Source organism: Oculina patagonica, chromosome 5 (genome assembly GCF_052425735.1).
Source record: "Oculina patagonica isolate OP01 chromosome 5, crgOcupat, whole genome shotgun sequence".
Taxonomy (NCBI): domain Eukaryota; kingdom Metazoa; phylum Cnidaria; class Anthozoa; order Scleractinia; family Oculinidae; genus Oculina; species Oculina patagonica.
Window position 1 is genome coordinate 15,956,069 of NC_135762.1, and position 11,859 is coordinate 15,967,927.

Here is an 11,859-nt window from a genome sequence, read left to right on the forward strand (position 1 = left end):
ACGCGGTCAATCACGCGATCGGCGCGCGATCACGTGGGTGTCCAATTACAGGTATCCAATTTGAGCAACTTCAAATTGGATACCTGTAATTGGACACCTACGCCATTCGCGTGTCAATCACGCGCATTTAAATGGTTTTTTTCTTGCTGTTTTCCTAGTTTTTGTACAAGCAATTGAATTTACCTTTTTCTCACAAAAAAGGTTCTCAAAGACTTCCAGACCTCGAATTTTGTTATTGATACGATTAATTAGCCCAATTACTATTACTTAGTATATACCACACAACTGAATAGTGCTTTTCGCGCGCGCTGATTGGTTAACTCGGAGGTGATTAGCAGAGTACAATTTACCTCTGAGCAGCTAAAGAGAAACAAACTGCCTTCGCCCGTCGCTTTGTTTACTAAAAGTGATGTTTAAGTCCGCTAGTTAGTCAACTTGTGTAGTATATACTAAATTCGCGGCTCGGTAAATATCCGCCACTATTCACCTCCACTTCGGTGAATAATTGTTAACTATTCAATGACCAGCCGGCTAATGCTGAAATTGCATGTCTATTTTTGCATGATAAACCCCCAGGACTGCATTGCCCAGTTACTGTGCAAAGTTTTACTGGTAATTTGCGCGCGCAGAGACATAACCGCGGCTTTTTTTCTCTGAGGCTTGGCTTGCGAGAAAAAAATTAAGTTTCTTTTTTCTCTGGTTTGCAAAAAAATTTATTGAACAGTTCAAAACTTTACTTAATTATCACCCCCTACCCCGATGAAAAAAATTAATAAAAAAAAAAAAAAAAATATTTTTTTTTTCCCCCCCCCCCCCGCGGGGGGGGCCACAAAAAAAATTTATTTTATTATTATAAAACTTACGACAAAATTAATAACCAAATAGTCTTTTCCAAGTTGCAGTTACGTTAGCATTCAGGTTTTTTAAGAAACCTGAGAGAAATACTGGTTAAGTTGGCCCCTTTTTTGCTCGATATGTTTTATGAAAAGTCGGATCGTGCTAAACAGGTCAGTTTTTGTAAATTCAATGTACTGCGTGAACAAGTTATTGAGCGATAGATTCACCAAGTTGTAGTATTGATATATTTTAAGTTATTTTCTCGTTTATAAAAAGTGTTGGAAACAGTCCAAGTTATACATTGTTTAAATTTTTTTGTGAATTGTTTGAGAAACCTTTTTTTTATAAGAAGAGAAATTTTAATACTGTCAATACAATGAGCACGATACATAAATTCAGTTGTTCCCCAGCTACACATCCTAAACGCCCGTCTCCTTACTATTCAGAAGCTGAATTCCTTACTATTCAGAAGCTGTGTGTGTTATGATAAATTATGTTATTTTTCGTACGAGCAAATTTATTTTCTAATTGAAAGAAACCAAGTAAACAATAAAGATGGTAAATTTTGAGTTCGATGATAAATAATAAAGATGTATTTCCAAAAATGACACGAGCATGGGACAGAGAAAAATACGGAGTCCCCGACGGAAATCGAACCCATGGCCTCCCAGATACCGGTTGGGCGCTCTAACCAACTAATCTAAGAGAGACTCGTGATGAGCTGGGCCATTTACTAGGTTGATATGTGACACGTGTCCTGCATACTGCTAGGATCAGCAATGTCGAAATCAACAAGTGTCAATCAAGATGGTAAATTTTGAGGTCTTAATAACTGATTAGTTTGGTTTTTAAAAGAAGTTAAATCATTAAATCAAAATGGCCTGCATTATACGCTGAAAATAGACATTACTGAAGGATTGTTTTGGTTCAAGGAAGTGTAGTGGTTCGAAACAAAAAACAAATAGTCATCAAGGTATATTTCTCAGCCAAAAATTAAGAATCATTTCCCTTTTAATAAAAAGTGCGCGCGATCGTTATCTTGGCGATATTTAGCAAATAAATCCCTTTAGGCCAAGGATGCGAGGGCGACTGTCAAATTTTAATGACACTAAGTAAAATCGTATTTTTTAACAGAAGATGTTTTCTGTGACGCATTTTGTATCTTGGATTATTTTTTTGTATTTTATGTTGAGGGAGAAGATAAGACAGCATACACCAGCATGCTTTAAAGTACATTACCCCAGGTGCAGGGGTGTTATTGATGTCACTAAAATAAATGATTAAAGCATGGCTCTCAACAGTCACACCACGTACAAGGGGCACTATGGTGAAAGCCCGATCTGAAGAAATTATTCAAGTAAGTGCTCTATTCGAACGCTCAATTTCTGACAAATAACTTGTGAAAAGGTCAGGTCTTTATCCCTCACTGGAGCCAGGTGACCAGCTGATGGCAGAAAAAGGGTTTGACATTAGAGATATTTTGGAATCCATTGGTTGTAAAACCACTATTTCTGCATTCCTGGCCAGCAAAGGACAGTTCTCAGAAAAGAACTTCTACAAAGTAAGAAAATCCATTGCTGGATATACGATTTCCTGTAATCTGATTGGCTGACACAAAACCAAACCATTTCTTTGACCGCGAAAGGACTAAGCTCCAGTGAAAAGATGAGCAAAAAGAAATCTGGCGGACGGTCGGCCCACGAGTCTGATGGAAGAGAGCTCTAGAGTATAACAAGCTCTAATTGCAATGAAGTAGAATTCCGATTTATGAACCCAAGCTTCAACCCCCGGTTGATTCAATTCAAGCCAGTGGTCGTTTTCCTTGGATTTGCTTTACTCTTATAAACGCATACCTTTCTCTCGTAGCTTTCTCGAATCAATTTTCGTTTCCCCTCAAGTTCGATAAGTTGGGATTCCACGGCACTAGGAAGAGCGAATGAACACTTAGCCTACGAATACAGCCGCCTCTCGTTTGCTCTCGCTGCGAAGGGCGAAAAAGAGGCGGCTGTATTCGCAGGCTACGGCACTATACTTAAAGGGACCGTGTCACGGTTTTTAGCCAAATTTGGGAATAGGAAATGACCTTAAATTTTTTTTAAATTTATAAAATAACCTCTTAAAAAAGTGAAGGAATATTTAAATAACAAACCAAATGAAAAAAAAGGTACGGATGGCCAAAAGTGTGGAAGATTGAAAGGGTTTGGGTTGGGTTTTTGAAATTGGCCGGGGGAAAATTTTTTAAATTTTTTTTTTTTTTTTATTTTTTTTTTACGCCCGGGAAAAAATTTTAGGAAAAGGATTTTTTTTTTTTTTTATATAAAATTTTTTTTTTTTTTTAAATTTTTTTTTATATGAATTTTTTAAAAAATTTTAAAAAAAATTATGCCGGACCCCTTTAACAATATAAATGATTTTTATGCACGAGGTCTCGTTCGCAAGGCTAAGACATCCGAAGCATCATGAACACTCGCTTACATTCCGGTATGCATGCCACCAACAACGATACTTCGGCCTCAAAATGGGTTTACAGCGTGGCTGTTTGCTATTACCAAATGAAGAAGTCTTTTGCAGCTAAATTACTAGTTTAAGCACTATTATAATTCTTTCATCAGGCTATTATGACCGTTGAAGTGTTGTGAACTTCCATTTCCGAGCATTTAAAATCTTCATCTTGATGTGCTGGGGGAGTGAATTCAAACTCAGCTCTTTGTGAATACAATCTAGCACAGGTTAGAATTGTTTTAGTACGGGAAGTTTATTCTATCGTTCCCATGTGTCACATGCATTTTCAATGATTAAAATATATGCGAGTCTCTGAAAATGTTCCAGGTGTGCACAAAAGTTCTTATATTTTGTTTAGGACTATCCGGATTGCATGATATGAATTCCTTTGCATGATGGAAAAACTCAGATATCGGTATTAAATAAAATTTAACTCTGAAAATTTTCTGCCACTTCAGCTTTTCGTCCCAAAAAATGCAGTATCTTAGATTTTAACAACCCCATGTTAGGTTTTTTTCCTGTTGCCTCAGACTTCAACCCCTTTTCTAATAGTACTCAAAACATGCAGTGTTTGTATTCTGTGTACAAGCAGGGTTGACACTAACATTTATGGTAACTTGACTAATCATTCAACATCACTCAATCATTTAAAAGGGATTTTATTATGTTTCTTGATCATAAAATAACTTTCTTCTCCTCTTCTATAGCTTTAATGCCATGACCTGCAAAAAATGTTATTTAAGCAAATTATATTACTAAGGCAGTGAGAGCAGCTTAACAAATAAAAATATTATTCATTTCCTTTGAAATATGATAGCCATATCACTCAGAGAAGTAAAATTGATTCTTTTAGCATTTGCTTATTTTCAAGACTTTCGATTTTAGCTTGATCAAGACTCCCAAACAATAATCTACCATTTCATCCCAATCTCCACAGCCACTGAAATTTCAGGACAGGAGGCAAAAGTCTAAATTGAATTACACATAACGTAACAGGATTAGCGCGCAATAGGAACAAAAAAGCAACATCATAAAACAACATGAGTGCGCGATAGCAACCAGAATAATATAACAAGATAAGTGCAAAATAGAAAGCAAACAGAAACCTACCACATAACATAACAGGATTAATGTGCACCAGAAACCTGAAAGTACAACAGAGTATAACGAGATTAGTGCGCAACAGAAACGTGAAATATACATCATTAATACATCAGTAATACACGTAGATTAGTGTGCAAAAAATAAACAAGAAAAATACAACATAATATAACAAGATAAGCGAGCAAAAGCAAACAGAAAATTACAACATAATATAACAACATAAGTGCGCAATAGCAACCAGAATAATATACCATAATATAACAAGATGAGTCCGCAATAGCAACCAGAGCAATAGCAACCAGAAAATTACAACATAATATAACAAGATGAGTGCGTAATACCATCCAGAATAATATAACAAAAATAGTGCGAAAAAGCAAACAGAAACCTACCACATAATATAACAGAATTAATTTCCACAAGAAACCTGAAAAATGCAACAGAGTATAATAAGATTAGTGTGCAAAAGAAAAGAGCAAAAACGAATCATTAATACATCATTATAAATCAGAATTAGTGCGGAAAAGGAAAAAAAAGAAAAATACAACATAATATAGTAAGATAACTGCCCAAAAGCAAACAGAAAATTACCACATAATATAACAAGATTAGCCCGTTATACGAACAAGATAAATGCAACATAGTAAAACAAAATGAGTGCGCAATGGCTACCAGAATAATACAGCATAACATAACAACATCAGTGCGCTATAGGAAACAGAGACTTACCACATAATGCATACTACTTATTACGGAGTGAGTAGGGACGAGCGGATGACGAGGACGGGGAAGGTCGAGGTGAGATCCCGTGACGAAGGACGAGGAAAGAAAATGGCCAAGCACACAAAAGAGACAGAAAACCTGGAGGCCGCCCGCCCGTGGCCCCGCGCACAGAGACGGAGCACAGACGGAGAAGGTCGGCGCGGCCCCCCGCAGAGCACCACACACGCGAGCGAGACAAAGCCGGACGAAAGCCGCCAGCAGCCAACGGCGCGCATGTAGCCATATAATAAAACAGGATTAATTTCCACCAGAAACCTGAAAAATGCAACAGACTATAACAAGTTTAGTGCGCAATAGAAAACAGAAAATTATCACCTAATATAACAAGATTGGTTCGCTATAGCAACAAGAAAAATACAACAAAATATAACAACATGAGTGCGCAATAGCACCCAGAATTATACAACCTAATATAACAACATGTGTGCGCAATAACAACCAGAATAATACAACATAATATAACAATATGAGGGTGCAATAGCAACTAGATTAACATAACAAGACAAGTGCGCAATAACAAACAGAAACTTACCACATAATATAGCAGGATTAATGAGCACAAGAAACCTGAAAAGTACAACAAAGTGAAACAAGATTAGTGCGCAAAAGAAACGTGAAAAATGCATCATTAATACATCACAATAAATCAAAATTAGGGTGGAAAACGAACAAGAAAAATACAACATAATATAGTAAGGTAACTGCGCAATAGCAAACAGAAAATTACCACATAATATAACAAGATTAGCGCGTTATACGAACAAGAAAAATGCAACATAGTAAAACAAAATGAGTGCGCAATGGCTACCAGAATAATACAGCATAATATAACAACATCAGTGAGCAATTGGAAACGGAAACTTACCACATAATGCAACAGGATTAATTTCCACCAGGAATCTGAAAAATACAACGGGATATGATGAGTTTAGTGCGCAATAGGAATCAGAAAATTATAACCTAATATAACAAGATTGGCTCGCAATAGGAACAAGAAAAATACAACAAAATATAACAACATGAGTGCGCAATAGCAACCAGAATAATGCAACCTAATATAACAACATGTGTGCGCAATAACAACCAGAATAATACAACATAATATAACAATATGAGGGTGCAATAGCAACTAGATTAACATAACAAGACAAGTGCGCAATAACAAACAGAAACTTACCACATAATATAGCAGGATTAATGTGCACAAAAAACCTGAAAAGTACAACAAAGTGTAACAAGATTAGTGCGCAAAAGAAACGTGAAAAATGCATCATTAATACATCATAATAAATCAAAATTAGGGTGGAAAACGAACAAGAAAAATACAACCTAATATAGTAAGGTAACTGCGCAATAGCAAACAGAAAATTACCAAATAATATAACAAGATTAGCGCGTTATACGAACAAGAAAAATGCAACATAGTAAAACAAAATGAGTGCGCAATGGCTACCAGAATAATACAGCATAATATAACAACATCAGTGTGCAATTGGAAACAGAAACTTACCACATAATGCAACAGGATTAATTTCCACCAGGAATCTGAAAAATACAACGGGATATGATGAGTTTAGTGCGCAATAGGAAACAGAAAATTATAACCTAATATAAAAAGATTGGCTCGCAATAGGAACAAGAAAAATACAACAAAATATAACAACATGAGTGCGCAATATCAACCAGAATAATACAACCAAAGCAACCAGAAAAAAGGAGCAACCAGAGAGAAAGAACAATAGAGCGGAAGAAGAAAAAAAAATGAGGGCAAGGCACAGAAAAGAAACACACAAGAGGAGGACTACCACAAGAACAGAAATTCCACCAGAAAACGGGAGAGAGGAAAGGAAACAGAAAATATAACCTAATATAACAAGATGGCTCGCAATAGGAACAAAAAAATACAACAAAATATAACAACATGAGTGCGCAATAGCAACCAGAATAATACAACCTAATATAACAACATGAGTGCGCAATAGCAACTAGAATAATGCAACCTAATATAACAACATGTGTGCGCAATAACAACCAGAATAATACAACATAATATAAAAATATGAGGGTGCAATAGCAACTAGATTAACATAACAAGACAAGTGCGCAATAACAAACAGAAACTTACCACATAATATAGCAGGATTAATGTGCACAAGAAACCTGAAAAGTACAACAAAGTGTAACAAGATTAGTGCGCAAAAGAACCTTGAAAAATGCATCATTAATACATCATAATAAATCAAAATTAGGGTGGAAAACGAACAAGAAAAATACAACATAATATAGTAAGGTAACTGCGCAATAGCAATCAGAAAATTACCAAATAAAATAACAAGATTAGCGCGTTATACGAACAAGAAAAATGCAACATAGTAAAACAAAATGAGTGCGCAATGACTACCAGAATAATACAGCATAATATAACAACATCAGTGTGCAATTGGAAACAGAGACTTACCACATAATGCAACGGGTTTAATGTTCACCAGACCTGAAAAATGCAACAGACTATAACAAGTTTAGTGCGCAATAGGCAACAGAAAATTATCACCTAATATAACAAGATTAGCTCGCAATAGCAACAAGAAAAATACAACAAAATATAACAACATGAGTGCGCAATAGCACCCAGAATAATACAACCTAATATAACAACATGTGTGCGCAATAACAACCAGAATAATACAACATAATATAACAATATGAGGGTGCAATAGCAACTAGATTAACATAACAAGACAAGTGCGCAATAACAAACAGAAACTTACCACATAATATAGCAGGATTAATGTGCACAAGAAACCTGAAAAGTACAACAAAGTGTAACAAGATTAGTGCGCAAAAGAAACGTGAAAAATGCATCATTAGTACATCATAATAAATCAAAATTAGGGTGGAAAACGAACAAGAAAAATACAACCTAATATAGTAAGGTAACTGCGCAATAGCAAACAGAAAATTACCACATAATATAACAAGATTAGCGCGTTATACGAACAAGAAAAATGCAACATAGTAAAACAAATTGAGTGCGCAATGACTACCAGAATAATACAGCATAATATAACAACATCAGTGTGCAATTGGAAACAGAGACTTACCACATAATGCAACGGGTTTAATGTCCACCAGGAATCTGAAAAATACAACAGGCTATAACAAGTTTAGTGCGCAATAGGCAACAGAAAATTATCACCTAATATAACAAGATTAGCTCGCAATAGGAACAAGAAAAATACAACAAAATATAACAACATGAGTGCGCAATAGCAACCAGAATAATACAACAGAGGGCAAACAACCAGAGACACAAAAACAGATTTGGGTGCAAAGCAACCAGATTATAACAGAGACAAAGAGGGGAGAGACAGAAAAAGAGGGGACGACGCACCGCGGCGAACACGCCAGACACAGGGAAAACAAGGGAAGAAGAGGCGCAAAGGAACAGAAATATCAAAAACAAGATGGCCGCAAAGGAACAAGAAAAATACAACAAAATATAACAACTGAGGCGCAAAGCAACCAGAAAAACAACCAAAAACTACATGAGTGCGCAATAGCAACCAGAATAATACAACCTAATATAACAACATGTGTGCGCAATAACAACCAGAATAATACAACATAATATAACAATATGAGGGTGCAATAGCAACTAGATTAACATAACAAGACAAGTGCGCAATAACAAACAGAAACTTACCACATAATATAGCAGGATTAATGTGCACAAGAAACCTGAAAAGTACAACAAAGTGTAACAAGATTAGTGCGCAAAAGAAACGTGAAAAATGCATCATTAATACATCATAATAAATCAAAATTAGGGTGGAAAACGAACAAAAAAAAATACAACATAATATAGTAAGGTAACTGCGCAATAGCAAACAGAAAATTACCACATAATATAACAAGATTAGCGCGTTATACGAACAAGAAAAATGCAACATAGTAAAACAAAATGAGTGCGCAATGACTACCAGAATAATACAGCATAATATAACAACATCAGTGTGCAATTGGAAACAGAGACTTACCACATAATGCAACGGGTTTAATGTTCACCAGACCTGAAAAATGCAACAGACTATAACAAGTTTAGTGCGCAATAGGCAACAGAAAATTATCACCTAATATAACAAGATTAGCTCGCAATAGCAACAAGAAAAATACAACAAAATATAACAACATGAGTGCGCAATAGCACCCAGAATAATACAACCTAATATAACAACATGTGTGCGCAATAACAACCAGAATAATACAACATAATATAACAATATGAGGGTGCAATAGCAACTAGATTAACATAACAAGACAAGTGCGCAATAACAAACAGAAACTTACCACATAATATAGCAGGATTAATGTGCACAAGAAACCTGAAAAGTACAACAAAGTGTAACAAGATTAGTGCGCAAAAGAAACGTGAAAAATGCATCATTAATACATCATAATAAATCAAAATTAGGGTGGAAAACGAACAAGAAAAATACAACATAATATAGTAAGGTAACTGCGCAATAGCAAACAGAAAATTACCACATAATATAACAAGATTAGCGCGTTATACGAACAAGAAAAATGCAACATAGTAAAACAAAATGAGTGCGCAATGGCTACCAGAATAATACAGCATAATATAACAACATCAGTGTGCAATTGGAAACAGAGACTTACCACATAATGCAACAGGTTTAATTTCCACCAGGAATCTGAAAAATGCAACAGGCTATGATAAGTTTAGTGCGCAATAGGAAACAGAAAATTATAACCTAATATAACAAGATTAGCTCGCAATAGGAACAAGAAAAATACAACAAAATATAACAACATGAGTGCGCAATAGCAACCAGAATAATACAACCTAAATGAGTGGAAAGCAACAGAGAACACTAAAAACAAGATGGTGAAAGCAACAGAAAAAACAAAAAAAAGATAAGGGAAGAAAAGAAAACCACTAATTTAAGAAGGGAAGAAAAGAAAAGCAACAAGAAAAAAATGAGGCGCAATGGACCAGAGAAACAACCAAGGGAAACGAACACCACAAATGCAACAGAAACCACCAGGAGAAAAACAACGGATGAGAGTGGAAAGGAACAGAAATAAAAAAAAGAGGCCGCAAAGGAAGAAAAAACAACAAAAAAACAACATGAGGCGCAAAGCACAGAAACACAAAAACACGAGGCGCAATAGCAACCAGAATAATACAACCTAATATAACAACATGTGTGCGCAATAACAACCAGAATAATACAACATAATATAACAATATGAGGGTGCAATAGCAACTAGATTAACATAACAAGACAAGTGCGCAATAACAAACAGAAACTTACCACATAATATAGCAGGATTAATGTGCACAAGAAACCTGAAAAGTACAACAAAGTGTAACAAGATTAGTGCGCAAAAGAAACGTGAAAAATGCATCATTAATACATCATAATAAATCAAAATTAGGGTGGAAAACGAACAAGAAAAATACAACATAATATAGTAAGGTAACTGCGCAATAGCAAACAGAAAATTACCACATAATATAACAAGATTAGCGCGTTATACGAACAAGAAAAATGCAACATAGTAAAACAAAATGAGTGCGCAATGACTACCAGAATAATACAGCATAATATAACAACATCAGTGTGCAATTGGAAACAGAAACTTACCACATAATGCAACAGGATTAATTTCCACCAGGAATCTGAAAAATACAACGGGATATGATAAGTTTAGTGCGCAATAGGAAACAGAAAATTATAACCTAATATAACAAGATTGGCTCGCAATAGGAACAAGAAAAATACAACAAAATATAACAACATGAGTGCGCAATAGCAAGTATACACCTATCCCAGAATAATACAACCTAATATAACAACATGAGTGCGCAATAGCAACCAGAATAATACAACTTAATATAACAAGATTTGGGTGCAATAGCAACCAGAATAATATAACATAATATAAAAAGATAAGTGTGCAATAGTAAACAGTAAATTACCACATAATATTTCAAGTTAAGCGTGCAATAAGAACAAGAAAAATACAACATAGTAAAACAAAATGAGTGCGCAATGGCTACCAGATAATACAGCATAATATAACAACATCATATGCAATAGGAAACAGAAACTTACCACATAATGCAACGGGATTAATGTTCACCAGGAATCTGAAAAATGCAACAGGATATAATAAGTTTAGTGCGCAATAGGCAACAGAAAATAATCACCTAATATAACAAGATTAGCTCGCAATAGCAACAAGAAAAATACAACAAAATATAACAACATGAGTGCGCAATAGCAACCAGAAAAAAACCAAAAACACATGAGTGCGCAATAGCAACCAGAATAATACAACCTAATATAACAACATGTGTGCGCAATAACAACCAGAATAATACAACATAATATAACAATATGAGGGTGCAATAGCAACTAGATTAACATAACAAGACAAGTGCGCAATAACAAACAGAAACTTACCACATAATATAGCAGGATTAATGTGCACAAGAAACCTGAAAAGTACAACAAAGTGTAACAAGATTAGTGCGCAAAAGAAACGTGAAAAATGCATCATTAATACATCATAATAAATCAAAATTAGGGTGGAAAACGAACA

The 11,859-nt window shown here is 35.0% G+C and overlaps 1 long non-coding RNA gene across 1 annotated transcript; it reads right to left on the reverse strand.

Annotated features, from left to right (window-relative positions):
• Nucleotides 1-3,487: 3,487 nt before the first annotated feature.
• On the reverse strand, nt 3,488-5,006 carry LOC144654780 (uncharacterized). The gene is made up of 3 exons (XR_013570986.1): nt 4,836-5,006; nt 4,450-4,484; nt 3,488-4,061 (listed from the first exon to the last, which is right to left on the reverse strand). It is a non-coding gene; the product is annotated as an uncharacterized LOC144654780 (long non-coding RNA).
• Nucleotides 5,007-11,859: the final 6,853 nt, after the last annotated feature.